Source organism: Eleginops maclovinus, chromosome 1 (genome assembly GCF_036324505.1).
Source record: "Eleginops maclovinus isolate JMC-PN-2008 ecotype Puerto Natales chromosome 1, JC_Emac_rtc_rv5, whole genome shotgun sequence".
NCBI classification, from domain to species: Eukaryota; Metazoa; Chordata; class Actinopteri; order Perciformes; family Eleginopidae; genus Eleginops; species Eleginops maclovinus.
In genome coordinates this window covers 1,953,191-1,966,867 of record NC_086349.1, presented here as the reverse complement: position 1 = coordinate 1,966,867, position 13,677 = coordinate 1,953,191, and the positions used below count along the sequence as shown (strand labels likewise).

The window sequence follows — 13,677 nt, the reverse complement described above, 5'->3', positions numbered from 1 at the left end:
TTGGCTCGACCCCACGATACCGGACGCCGCCATTGCTCCACACGGATTCTCCATTCATCGCCAGGACCGGACAATAAACTCAGGGAAGAGCAAGGGAGGAGGTGTCTGCTTCATGATCAACAACAACTGGTGCTCAGATGTGGAGATCATTTCTTCGGACTGTTCTCCCAGCCTAGAGCACATCATGATCGGATGCCGGCCTTTTTATCTGCCGAGGGAGTTCACATCTGTTGTTCTAACAGCAGTGTATGTTCCGCCGCACGCTGACAACAACACAGCGCTGGAGGAGCTGTATGGGATTATCGACAGGACAGAGACTTCTCGGCCAGAGGCCGCATTTATTGTGGCCGGGGATTTTAACAGAGCCAACATGAAGAAAGTCCTGCCGAAATACTATCAGCACGTCAGCTGCCCCACGCGCGGTGGAAATACACTGGACCATGTTTACACTCCTTTCCGGCATGGATATAAAGCCCTCCCCCGCCCCCCCTTCGGCAAGTCAGACCACATATCTCTTCTTCTGCTCCCTGTTTACCGGCAGAGACTGAAGAGGGACCGACCTGTGACAAGGACAGTGCAGCGTTGGTCCGAGCAGTCTGACTCTGCTCTCCGCCACTGCTTTGGCATCACGGAGTGGTGTGTGTTTGAGGAGGACGATATAAACACACACACTGACGCGGTCATTTGCTACATCGGCAAATGCATCGATGACGTCGTGCCGCGGATTACTATACGGACATTCCCAAATGAGAAGCCCTGGATAAACGGCGAGGTCCGAGCTAAACTTAAAGCACGGGCCATCGCGCTCAGCGGCGGTGATTTGGATGAGTACAGGAATTCCAGGTATGCACTCCGGAGAGCTATTAGCAGTGCGAAAAGACAATACAGGGACAAGGTGGAGTCGAACTACAAGGGCTCCAACGCCAGAAATATGTGGTCTGGACTAAAAACAATAACAGACTACAAAAGGACAACGAGTGGTGCTGAGGAAGTGTCTGCATCTCTCCCAGATGAACTGAACACATTTTATGCACGCTTTGAGAAGCCCCCGGCTGTGGAGGCACCAAAGGCCCAGGATCCCTGCTCACTGGTTTTAACCAGTGCAGATGTGTGTAGATCTCTGAAAAGGATCAACGCACACAGGGCTCCAGGACCTGATGGCATCCCTGGCCGTGCTCTCAAGGTGTGTGCAGTTCAGCTGGCAGATGTGTTCACAGACATTTTCAATAGGTCACTGCTCCAGTCTGTAGTCCCCACATGCTTTAAAGAGTCCATCATTGTCCCTGTCCCCAAAAAGACTAAACCCATCTGCCTCAATGACTACCGCCCAGTTGCACTCACCTCCATCATCATGAAGTGCTTTGAGCGGTTAGTCAAAACTTTTATCACCTCCTCCCTCCCTGACTCACTGGACCCCCTGCAGTTTGCCTACAGAGCAAACAGGTCCACGGATGATGCCATCTCCCTCACCCTCCACACTGCCCTCTCCCACCTGGACCAGAGGAACACTTATGTGAGAATGCTGTTCATTGACTACAGTTCAGCATTCAACACCATTGTGCCCTCCAAGCTCATCATTAAGCTCAGGGACCTTGGGCTCAACAGCGCCCTCTGTGACTGGATCATGAGCTTCCTGACGGGCAGATCCCAGGCAGTGCGGATGGGGAACATCACATCCTCCACCTTGACCCTCAACACCGGAGCCCCTCAGGGTTGTGTGCTCAGCCCTCTCCTCTACTCCCTGTTCACGCACGACTGCGTGGCCACACACAGCTCCAACACCATCATCAAGTTTGCTGACGACACGACCGTCATCGGCCTGATCACAGACGGCGACGAGACGGCGTACAGAGAGGAGGTCAGAGCCCTGACATCTTGGTGCCAGGACAACAACCTCCATCTCAACGTCAGCAAAACAAAGGAGCTGATTGTGGACTACAGGAAGAGGCAGAGAGAAGCACACACACCCATCACCATCGACGGGACTCCTGTGGAGAGAGTCAGCAGCTTCAGGTTCCTCGGGGTTAACATCAGTGAGGACCTGACATGGACACATCACACCAGGGTCATATCCAAGACGGCTCGACAGCGGCTCTTCTTCCTCCGCAGGCTGCGGAAGTTCAACATGGACTCCAGGATACTCTGCAACTTCTACAGGTGCACCATCGAGAGTATCCTGACTGGCTGCATCACCGCCTGGTATGGCAGTTGCACCGCCCTCAACCGTAAGACTCTACAGAGGGTGGTGAAAACTGCTCAGCACATCACCAGGACGGAGCTGCCATCCATGGAGGACCTCTACACCCAGCGGTGTAGGAAGAAGGCCGGTAGGATATTAAAGGACCCCCATCACCCCAGCAACAATCTGTTCTGTCTGCTGCCGTCTGGCAGACGGTACCGCAGCATCCGGACCAAGACCACCAGACTCAGAGACAGTTTTATACCACAGGCTATAAGACTACTGAACTCCTGAGCTGTGTGAATGTCTACTCACATCTGTTTATAGTACACACATACATATATATTATACACATCTGCCATACATATCTGTTTATAGTACACATATCTATATATTATACACATCTGCCATACATATCTGTTTATAGTACACATATCTATATATTATACATATCTGCCATACACATCTGTTATACATAATATATGCATCTGTCCATACCTCCTCATTCAACAGTGTAAAGTATTTAAATACTTTCAATGTATTCCACATATGTATATATTTCACATCCTCAAATCTGTATTGTTAATATTGTAAATATTCTTCTCTCTTTTTCACTATTTTATTTATCTTTTGCACCATGTATGTTGAGTTGTTGGAGGAGCACGCGACATAAGATTTTCATTGCCAACATATACGCTGTATCTGCTGTGCATATGACCAATAAAACCTTGAAACCTTGAAACCTTGAAACCTTGAAGTACAATGAGAGAGCCGGCAGAGAATACAGGCAACTTTCAATCATCCAATTTTCCAAATCATTTTCCAGTAGGAGAAACAAGCTGCAACTTTAGAAACAATGTAAATTCAAAAACACATACGGTATGTGCCGAGCAGTGTTTGGTGTAACGCTTTACAAAAGTAACAGAGTTACAGTAATGTATTACTTTTTGCTGTAACGCAGTAATATAACGCATTACTTCTGAAATGTGGGTAATACAATACCTGTTACAATTCTCAGTAACTCAGTTACAACACATTTTAACCCCAAATGATGTGGTGTTTAGTTTCTAAGAGTTCACAAACATCGCGAGACATTCCGACACCAGAGAAATAATTGTGCCGGTAGAATAGTAACTCAGTAAGCCTGTTTACTATTGGTTAAGAGGGCTGCAGAAACAGATTCACAAGGCAGAGCTGCAGGCTCACAATGCAGAGCTGCAGGCTCACAATGTAGAGCTGCAGACTCACAATGTAGAGCTGCAGGCTCACAATGCAGAGCTGCAGGCTCGCAATGCAGAGCTGCAGGCTCACAATGCAGAGCTGCAGGCTAGGAGAAAATAAAATAAAAAGGAGTGCGTGCAGGCTGAAGCAACAGAAGGTCACTTTCTCTGGTCTGCTGCTTGAACCCAGAGAAGTTCAGAGACTCGTGGCAGAGTGTTGAAGATCTGCAACCTCTGTCCTCTGTGGAATTGCCGGCTTTTAGAAAGCTTGTCAGCCAAATCCCCGTTAACACACCAATGACAAGGTGAGCTAACGTTGAATAGAGACTTGTTCATATACAGCAGGTCACAGGGCCGTGCAGAGGCTCCACTAACATGTTATTAATAACACACAGAGACGTCATGTTACCGGTATCACATATTATTCAGCCCACTTAAATGGAGCATGAGTTTAATTTCTAGCTCTTTTCCTGATGTTCAGCATGTACTGCCAGATAGATAGATAGCTTTAATTAATGAGCTGCAATAAACTACATTTTAGCATTTAAAGTAATACTGAAAAAAGTAAAACATAGCCGTTGTTCATTTAATGTGTTTATTCTCATTCAAATAATTGTAAATTAATAGTTTGATTGTTTAAACTAATATCCTTAATTTACATTTATGGTTGAACCTAATGTTTTATATTGATAGAATATAAACTGAAAGAACGACATTGAAACTGAAATCATTAATTTGGTCAATGTAGTTTTATTAGATCACTCTTCGTTTGCGCATACGCATCAATGAGACGTCACAGAATGTTCTGGCGGTACAATTACTGTCTTTCACAGTTCCGTGCAGGTAACACAACGCAACCAGAAGACCCAGAAGACTTCAACCGCCTTTATCCAGCGTTTGACACTTGGAAAACGATCAAAGGTGATAATGGTAAGGATACAATTATATATTTTGTAGGGATGCACCGATCCAACTTTTTTGATTTCGATACCGATTATCTGAGTTTTGTCATTGTTGAATTAAAAAAATGTATACCTCACTATGTAGAAGAGACTTAAGGCTTCAGGTTTGACTTGAACATTACTTTATAAAATAAACTTTACTTTCCTAACATACAATGTAACAAAATAACACATAAATATAATGAACCATTATTTATTGGTTATTTAAAAATAAACTGTTGTGCACCAGCAGCAAATTCAAAATAAAATGAAATCTGTCTTCCATAAAATGGAAACAATCTTAAATATATAAAATACATTCAAATAAATAAAATACAGCAGCTGAAACAGAATAAGTAACTTCTCCAAACATTCTTCAATCACTAATCAAACATTGTAATCAAACTTATTTGTAAATATTTAGTGCAAACTGTAACTATAAATACTGTAACTATAAATATATTACATAACAAAATACAGCAGCTGAACCTGAGAGTAAACAAGTAAATTGCTCAAACATACAAACATTTGTAAACATTTAGTGGCACACCACTCATAACCTCTGATTGGTCTGAATGCTCAGAGCAGCAATGGCAGATTCTTTTTCGTGGTAACAAGCATTTGTACTCTCTCTGCGGTCAGTCTGTTTCTCTTCTCATCCAAGATGTCGGAAACTGTGCTAAACAGTCTCTCACTCTCTACACTAGTGCAGGGGGCACAGAGGTATTTTGTGGCAGAGGCAGCAAGACCAGGTAGCCGATGTTTGTTGACACCCCAGTACTGGTATGGGTTGTCTGAGGTAGCGATTGTTTTCTCAGTAAAAAATCCTTGCAGCTCGACAGCAGGGCTTTACCAGGATCCTCACAATCCTCCAGTATCAGGTCAAATTCTTTCATGAAGCTGCTCTTGCTTGATGATGGTGCTGCTGCTTCCATCCGAGGGGCCTTTTCTAGTGGCTCTGCAGCCCCTGACGCTCCAGCTGTGCTGCTCCTCGAGTCTTCTTCCTTAAGTTCCTTCAACAGTGCATCTTTTGCATGCTTTGCAGAGTCTGCACTTGTAAAGTATCTGAAACAGAAATAAAACATTGATTAAAACTTCATTGTGAACGTCTTTGATTTGACACTAAAACTTGAAACTCCTGCATGATCAAAGTAATAGACTAATTAATAGGTATACAGAATGATAATCATATAATTTACCATTTAAAATGTTCTACATAAATGTACATCATAGCATCTTATCACATTCATTGCACAGTACTATTGGTACTATTATGGAGAGACAGAAGGATTCTATACAGGCCTACAATAATAGGTTAGTTTACAATCTTACCTGTCTTTGTATCTCCGGTCCAGCAAGGTGGCAAATGTATATAGGGGTTCATCTTCCACAGTGCCAAAGCGTCTGTCGAGAGCTTGCAGCAGGGTCCTTTTCATTGTTTGAATGCCAGTATCTGCATTGCCTTCGCTGACCAGCATACGCCTGAGGACAGTAACAGCTGGAATGACATCGGCTGTGGAGGTGGTGGATGAGCTCACCTTCCTAGGTAGCTCTTCAAATGGTGGTAAAACAATGTTAGTTGTTTCCAGCAGGGCCCACTGGTTAACAGTCAGTGTTGTTGGCAGGTCAACATGGTCAGCAATGTAGGCACAGAGGACTCGTTTCTGTTCCAGAAGGCTTTGTATCATTAATTAGGTGCTATTCCACCTTGTTCTGACGTCTTGTTGCAGGCGTTTAGGCTCCATTCGCATTTGGAGCTGAATGTCTTGCAGGTGTGAATACGCAAGTTGAGAATGTTTAAAATGCCCCACAATTTGTCAACAGCAGGCTATGGTATCACTGACACTCCGTTGTGACAATAGTCCCTCGTTGACTACGAGCTGCAACATATGCGCAAAGCAGCCTAAGTAGCGCACGTCCATGTTGGCCATGGCCTTTTTCATATTTCTAGCGTTGTCTGTAAGAATGACATGCACTTTGCTCAACGGAATATGCCACTGAGCAAGCATTTCCTTTAAGGCAGTCAAAATCGTGGCGCCGGTGTGTGAACCATGAAAATGTTTGGTTTGGAGCATCGCACTCTGAGGTTTACAACTCGTGTCCAACCAGTGAACAGTTAAACTTAAGACAGACATAGGGCACACGCCAGAGCTCCAGATATCAGTGGTGAAGCTCATTGCGTTAACATCTTTCATCTCTTTTGAGATGTGTTTGCACGCTTTCTTGTACAGTTCTGGCAGTGCGGTCTCGGAAAAATACTTTCGTGAAGGTATACTGTACTTTGCTTCCAGGAATTAAACTAGACGACGGAAGCCCACATTTTCTACCACTGACAAAGGTTGGCCATCCAAAACAATAAATTCAATAACTTTCTCCGATATCTTTGTGGCTTTCACGCTGTTTGGTGGAAATTTCTCCCATCTCTGCAGTGATGAGTGAGTGAGTTAACTGCTGTGTCGTGTCTCCTGCTCCTTTACTTTTGCTTAGCGGCAAGAATTCCGCTTGCTCCTTACCATGGTACTTCTGAAGATGCTTGATCATATTTGTGGTATTATATTTAGCGGTGCTACCACCACCCCTTGCAACACTACTTTCACATACATTGCAACCAGCCATACGACTATTTGGTGTAGCCAAGGTGAAGTACCTCCATACAGCCGACTCTTTAGTTCGCTCCATGTTGGAAGTGATTGTTATCAGTGCACTTAACCAGCGTGCAGTGCATGTGCTGCGGACACATGCCATAAGGCGTCGCAAATCAACTAAGTTAATGGATCGGCCCATGGATCGGCTGAACTTTCTGATAACAGATCCAGCTATTTAGTCAATATCGGGACCGATATCCGATCCTAATATCGGATATCGGTGCATCCCTAGTAAAAATCCAACTGTAAAGTTAAACCACAAAAAGAGAGTCACTGTGAATTTGAAATTCACAGTGACTCTCTTTTTTGGCTACTGCTGTCCTAACCATGTTCTCCTGGCATGACTAAATACATTTTTTAATAACTCATATTAACCAACACATTTTAAGAGAATGTCTGTGTTTACATTTGAGTCTAAAAAAACTCTCAAATACAAGGTATGGAAATGGTGAGAGAAGACAACAAATCTCAAACAAATTGGTGATACAAAAAAAATCATGTCATGTAACGCTTTGGTAGGAGCTTAGGCAAAAACATTTCATTAGTATGATGCAGCGTGCGCCAGTGCCATAGCTTAATCTAAAACGGCACATGTCCTTGTTGTTGCCAGGTTTAAATCTTCGAATAACCCCCCAAAAAATAAACCACTTTATTTGTAATCTGTTTTATCCCGTGTTCATGAAGCCGGGCTAAGTTAGCTAGCACCCTGACAAGCTAGCCGGCTAAGCTGACCGACTAGCCGGTTAGCTGGCCGTCTTGTCGGTCAGTTTAACGTTAGTTTTTAACATCCGCATTCAGCTGATGAGCTAAACGTAATGTAACCACTCAACCAAGTGCATACATTTACTCACATGATTCCAAATCCACGATTATTCATCACATTAACCTAGGGTCCAGGCTCTCTTCAACTCAACCAGTAAAACGTCCTGTTCTCCCAAATTTCTGTAGCACCGTGTGCATACTCCTCTGACGTCATAGGGCTTCCCCCACCTTTACTCACTCTGTCCAGGTAAACTTTACTAGCTTTTAACTGTTTAACAGTCAAGACAATACTTTAGTTAATATTTACTTAGTGCTATGATTAAAATGTACCTATAAATAACGAGACAAAATAACATGCAAAATTAAAGAAAAGGACACATTTTGAGTTAAAGCTCTAAAATAGTAATTTCTTAGTTTTTCCAGTGTAGTTTGTAAATGAGTAATACTGAGATATTTCATGAATGCATAAAACTAATCTATGTTGAAAATGTAGATCTTAGCTCGTTAGTTTTAGCATGGTCACAGCTATAGGCCACCAGATTTCTTCATGGTATGTCCATTTCTTTGACTGTTTATTAGATGCTCCGTTTTTCTCCAGAATGAGAGCAGTCGTTCATTGTGATTTTAGTGGACTGCTGACTCGAGGCTGTGGTGTATTAAATCTGTTCAGTTAGTTACTCTCTGAGGTCATAGAGAGTGCAGGGAAGATGTCGTTCGGGGGCCATATGGTGGGCAATCGGAAGTTGGATAACAACGTCCGAAATACGTTAGTGGGCCCCTATGAACGGACACATGTCATTTAGTGAGGCATAGCTACATTGTCATTGATTACCTCCTGTGAGCACACACACTTTGGACACGCACACACACTCTCTTCTATAAATTGTATGCACAAAGAGAGTTCGGGGGACTTCCACAATTGGCTCTGGGAACTTTGCCCGTGTTGGTGTATGATACTATGCTGTTGTAATAAACCTTATTATACAAGCTGGTGTCTCCGGAGACTTCTTCATCATCTTCACAAACATCGCTACAAGATATACAGTACCTCAAGGCCAAACTATGTTCACTTATGCTGTAACTCGTTGTAACATGTGGTGCTCATACAGCATAATAATGACTGTACACAGTAACTGCAGAAAATGACAATATAAATGTGTATTTATGTTAAACAACTGAACACAAGGGGGCTGTAACAGTGTTCTATTTATAGACTGAAGGGTTGTCATAATAACCTCACATACCATATGTATGAAGACAAAGGGAACTAATAGAGAAGTTGTCTGCGTGAGATGTGCAGTAGCCTAACTGACTGAGCAATCAGCACGAAGCATACAAACAGAGACAAACAGCAGCAAAGACAAAATAAACGCTGAGTGAGAAGAAAAAGTTAGCCAATTTAAGCTGTCAGTGTCGTCCTCACTCTGTGAGACTGCCACTGATTTATAATCTCAGCTCTTCTGTTAATAATCACTGACGGGACCGCGCTGTAGTGTTTGGTAAAACATAAAGCAGACATTGACGGTTGTGTTCTCCACGAGACGTGGCGCTCACACCGGGAGACGGGACCCTCGCCAGTTGGGACAGAGCTCCTGCAATGCAGTAAACAGCCAATGCAGATATAAACTGCCCCAGTGGCACAAACACACACACACACACACACACACGCACACACACACACACACACACACACACACACACACACACACACACACACACACACACACACACACACACACACACACACACACACACACACACACACACACACAGAAGAACATACTTAGTCGTGCAAAACACTGAATGCCTGCATACCACCTATAGCATGCACTCACTCAAAGTATATGACACAAAATAAAAGCTTCTTATAACTTTTTTAGCTGCATTCATTTTAAAATGTAATATGACATAAATTGTTAGTAATTAGTTTGAACTTTTGTTTTTTAACACATATTATTAATAACTTATATTAATAAACCTATTAATGGTTATGCTTTAATGTTGATCATTACAACGGCTATCCCAAGATATAAGTTATAATAAAAAATAATGCATTATATGAATTGGTATGATTCATTCAAATTAAATCATCTAGAGGGGGCACCAGCTTTGCATCAAAGTTATGGGCACATGTTTTCACACCCCTGGAGAATCCTGGGAAATTGAGTCCCATGGATCACATGCCTTTTCTGCGCTATAAAGTATAATCTGTATTATTTGTGTTTTGTGGTGTATATGGGTGTTTGTGTGGGTAGTACACTATATACGTTTTCACATATTGTTCCTGTTCTGTACAGATTCAGTGACTCTGGAGAGTTAGAGAGAGAGAGAGAGAGAGAGAGAGAGAGAGAGAGAGAGAGGGAGAGAGAGAGACAGAGGGAGGGAGAGACAGAGAGAGAGAGAGACAGAGATAGGGAGGAGGGAAGACCTTCATGGAAAGCAGAGGGCGTCCAGGAAAACATCAATGAAACTCAACTGATGAGGACTAAACCTGAGTGAGACCGAAAAATCCTTGACTTTGACGAAGAGTTGGGCAAAGATATACAGGACTTCAAGTGAGAACGAGATATGAGGACACAGAAAGACAGAAGAACAGATGGACCGAAGGACAGACAGAGCGATAAAGACAGATATATACACGTGTCAGGCAGAGAGCATAAATAGACAGGTAGACAGATATGGATGGCTGACATGGAGAGGGAGATGTTCTTTTGGATGGAGTGTATGCCAGCATTGAGGTCACAAGCTGTCACTGCTGGCCACTGTCAGGCACAATACCTGAGCCCCAACCATGGCACATGTGTGGCAGTGTGTGAGGGTGTATGTCTGTGTGTACGCATTTTATGTGCTGATAGTCGTCAGTGTGAGTTATCTCACTATAGCTATATCTGCACTGGTGCAGCTTAAACACTTATAAAGGAGAAGAACTGCACAGTCACATGCAGCATGTTCCACAGGAACATTCTGAGCTCTAGTGGTGTAACCTAGTACACAAATTATGCCTTTTGTATTAAATCCCTAATGTCCATTCTGAAATATGTTAGTTTTAAAGAAACACTGTGATTTACCAAAACAACTGTAAATGCTTGGACAATAATCTCACAAAATTAAGTTCAGGGGGTTATTTTTAGGCAATGAACTCCATTTAAATGTTGGTGCCAGAAATGGCTGCAAAAAAAAAGAAAATGCAAATATCGCATGGAGAAGTATTGTAAAGGTAAGGGTTATACTCTGTTCAACGCTATATTACAGGTCTAAGATGTATATAGAACATGTCTCGGATTGACTGAAACACCAAACAGATCACTGTAGCATCCCATAAACCCCTCTGTTTCAGCCCTGTTCCTAAAGTGCTGATTCTGTGTCTGTAGCTTTAAATGCTAATGAGCTGCTGTCGGCCACGCCCCTCTGAGAAATCATTGGTTAAAAAAACACAATGGCGCTTTAGGAGGAGATCCAGGTGATAAGGTGGGCGGATGTTACCTTGGTTGGTTATTGGCTAATGGTTGCACAACCCTAGAAAACATTGTGACATCATAAAGTGAACAAATCTGATCAGCTCCTTTTCAGATTCAGAATCTGTATTCCTGAAACTTTAGAAATGTCTTAGCAGACTAGGGATACATTATTACTTACTTTTACAAGCTAAAACATTTGTATAAAATATATTAAAACGTTTTTTTTTTTTTGCACCTATACATTTTTTTGTATTGCATTGTGTTTTTAGTAAAATATTTTTAGAAATACCTTTTGACTTCGATGTTATAGTTCGACACACCTGAAGCCATATTTGGGTTTGACACCCTAACACACCCTTGTCAGCAAACACCTGATCATCTTAATGAGAGAAGTGACGGACATATTGTCTTTGATTTTAGGTCTAAGAATTCAAACACTAACTACAGTTGCTAGGAAAAGATTATATAATGTCCTTACTTTGGCTGCCAGGAAAAATGTTTTACTACAATAAGGAAAGATGAGGTCCCATCTCTCAAAGGCTGCTGCAAAATTATATTTCAGTTAGTTCCCCTGGAATATCTCAGAATATATATATATATATATGTTCTACATGCTAAGTCTGACCGGTTCTATACATCTGGCAGCCTTACTTGAATTTCGTTGGGCCTGATTTAATGGATAGTATTGTTAAAAGGAATTTATGGCCCCTCTTCAGTGTCCCTGGGAGAACCAGGAAGTAAATAAAAGGTGTTTATTCCCTTTTGATCTTTAAAATGTTAATGTTGTGAATCTGTTTTTAAATGTATGTTAAGTGTTTTAATAGTGGTGCACCATTTGATATGAACTACTGAAACACCATAGGATAAAGCTTCTTCTGAAAAGAGAGTCAAGCTGGGGATCAGTGTTGCCACAGTTACTTCGGAAAAGTAATCTGATTACTTATTAGTGATTACTCCTTTAAAAAGTAACTTAGTTAGATTACAAGTTACTTTATTAGTTACGTTCAGCAGCTGCCGACAATGGGGGGGGACCTCCTGCTTTAGTCTCAGATCTCTGCCTGCTCCACCTGGTGAGACTTGCTCCGAAGTTTGAACGTGCCGTGCTGCGACTCCAAATGTTTCTTTGAATTTGACAGTGTTTTTGAATCTAGATAGCACTTTGTCTCCAGCACAGAGAGAACAACGAACCTTAATATTGTTCTCTTTAGCTGACTCAAAATAGTGACTGTATTTCCAGCTAAAAAAACCGCATCTCTCCTCCCTCCATTGTTGGTAACGTTTGTGTCGCTGCGTGGTAGGCTATTACACGTGAGTTGTCCTCGTGCTGAAAACGTGACTTAATTGTCGCATAGACGTCACTCCACGGGACGCTAGAAGAAAGCAAACATATATCTTTTCACTAAGGAAAATGACAAAAATAGTAACGCACAGGATAAGTAACTTTAATCTGATTACTGGTTTGGAAATAGTAACGCGTTAGTCTGAGGCAGATCAGATTGAAATACATTAGAGGGCCATTTTTCAACGTCTTGGCCCGTGTCCAGGCCCCAGTCACAAAAAGATTTAAAACCGTCTTCAAATTATTGTTAAATTAGTATCTAAAGCTATTAGCTGTGTGATGTTGCCAAATCCTTCTAAAGTCTTTTCCAACAAATACAGGATGAAAAAGCACCGCTGCACAGCAGGTCACATATCTGCGAAAACAGCAGAGTAACCTTTTGTTACATTAGCTTATAATGAACAATCTGTACGGCAGTCAGCAAAAGCAGCAGAGGGGAAACCTGGGGATAAAAAATAGAGCCCTCCTTGAGAAAAAAGTTTAAAACCTTCCTGTGATAAAACGCAGGAGATGAGTTGATGTGGAGAGGTGAGAGGGAGGGACGGGGGAGGCGAATGAAAAGCAGAGAATGATTACAGTGGCTGTCTTATCACTCATATTCCTCCGTAGCTTTATTCCCACCCTCAGCCCCATGTGAACACACAGATCTATCCATCATCTCAAAGCAACCTGAGTAGGTTTGTGTGTGTGTGTGTGTGTGTGTGTGTGTGTGTGTGTGTGTGTGTGTGTGTGTGTGTGTGTGTGTGTGTGTGTGTGTGTGTGTGTGTGTGTGTGTGTGTGTGTGTGTGTGTGTGTGTGTGTGTGTATGTGTGTGTGTGAATGTATGTTCATTTAAATTTGCCAGTCCACAGTATGCATCTGCAATATGCGCACAGCTCCGCGTTTGTGTAGTTGTGTGCATGCAGTGCTCTGGGCTGGTACTCACTGGTACGCAGTACACATTTTACTCTTTGGCGTACCGGCACTTCTCACAGGCTGCCGGTACTCTACTCAGCCCTCTGCTGTTCAATTGATCCTTTTCCCATTCAAGGATAAAACTGCTTTACCTGGGACTTGAACACTGCTTCCCAGCGGGCATTCAAAGCCGCACGGCACTACGTTGGCGCTCAGGTGCTTACATTAGCACCTAAACG

The 13,677-nt window shown here is 42.6% G+C and overlaps 1 long non-coding RNA gene across 2 annotated transcripts; it reads right to left on the bottom strand.

Annotated features, from left to right (window-relative positions):
- Positions 1–4,538: 4,538 nt before the first annotated feature.
- Positions 4,539–7,976, bottom strand: LOC134869393 (uncharacterized). 2 transcript variants are annotated; one of them, XR_010166414.1, is made up of 3 exons: positions 7,837–7,976; positions 5,673–5,892; positions 4,539–5,405 (listed from the first exon to the last, which is right to left on the bottom strand). It is a non-coding gene; the product is annotated as an uncharacterized LOC134869393 (long non-coding RNA). The 2 variants fall into 2 exon arrangements; XR_010166413.1 differs by having other exon boundaries at positions 5,673–5,822.
- Between the last annotated feature and the right edge of the window lie 5,701 nt (positions 7,977–13,677).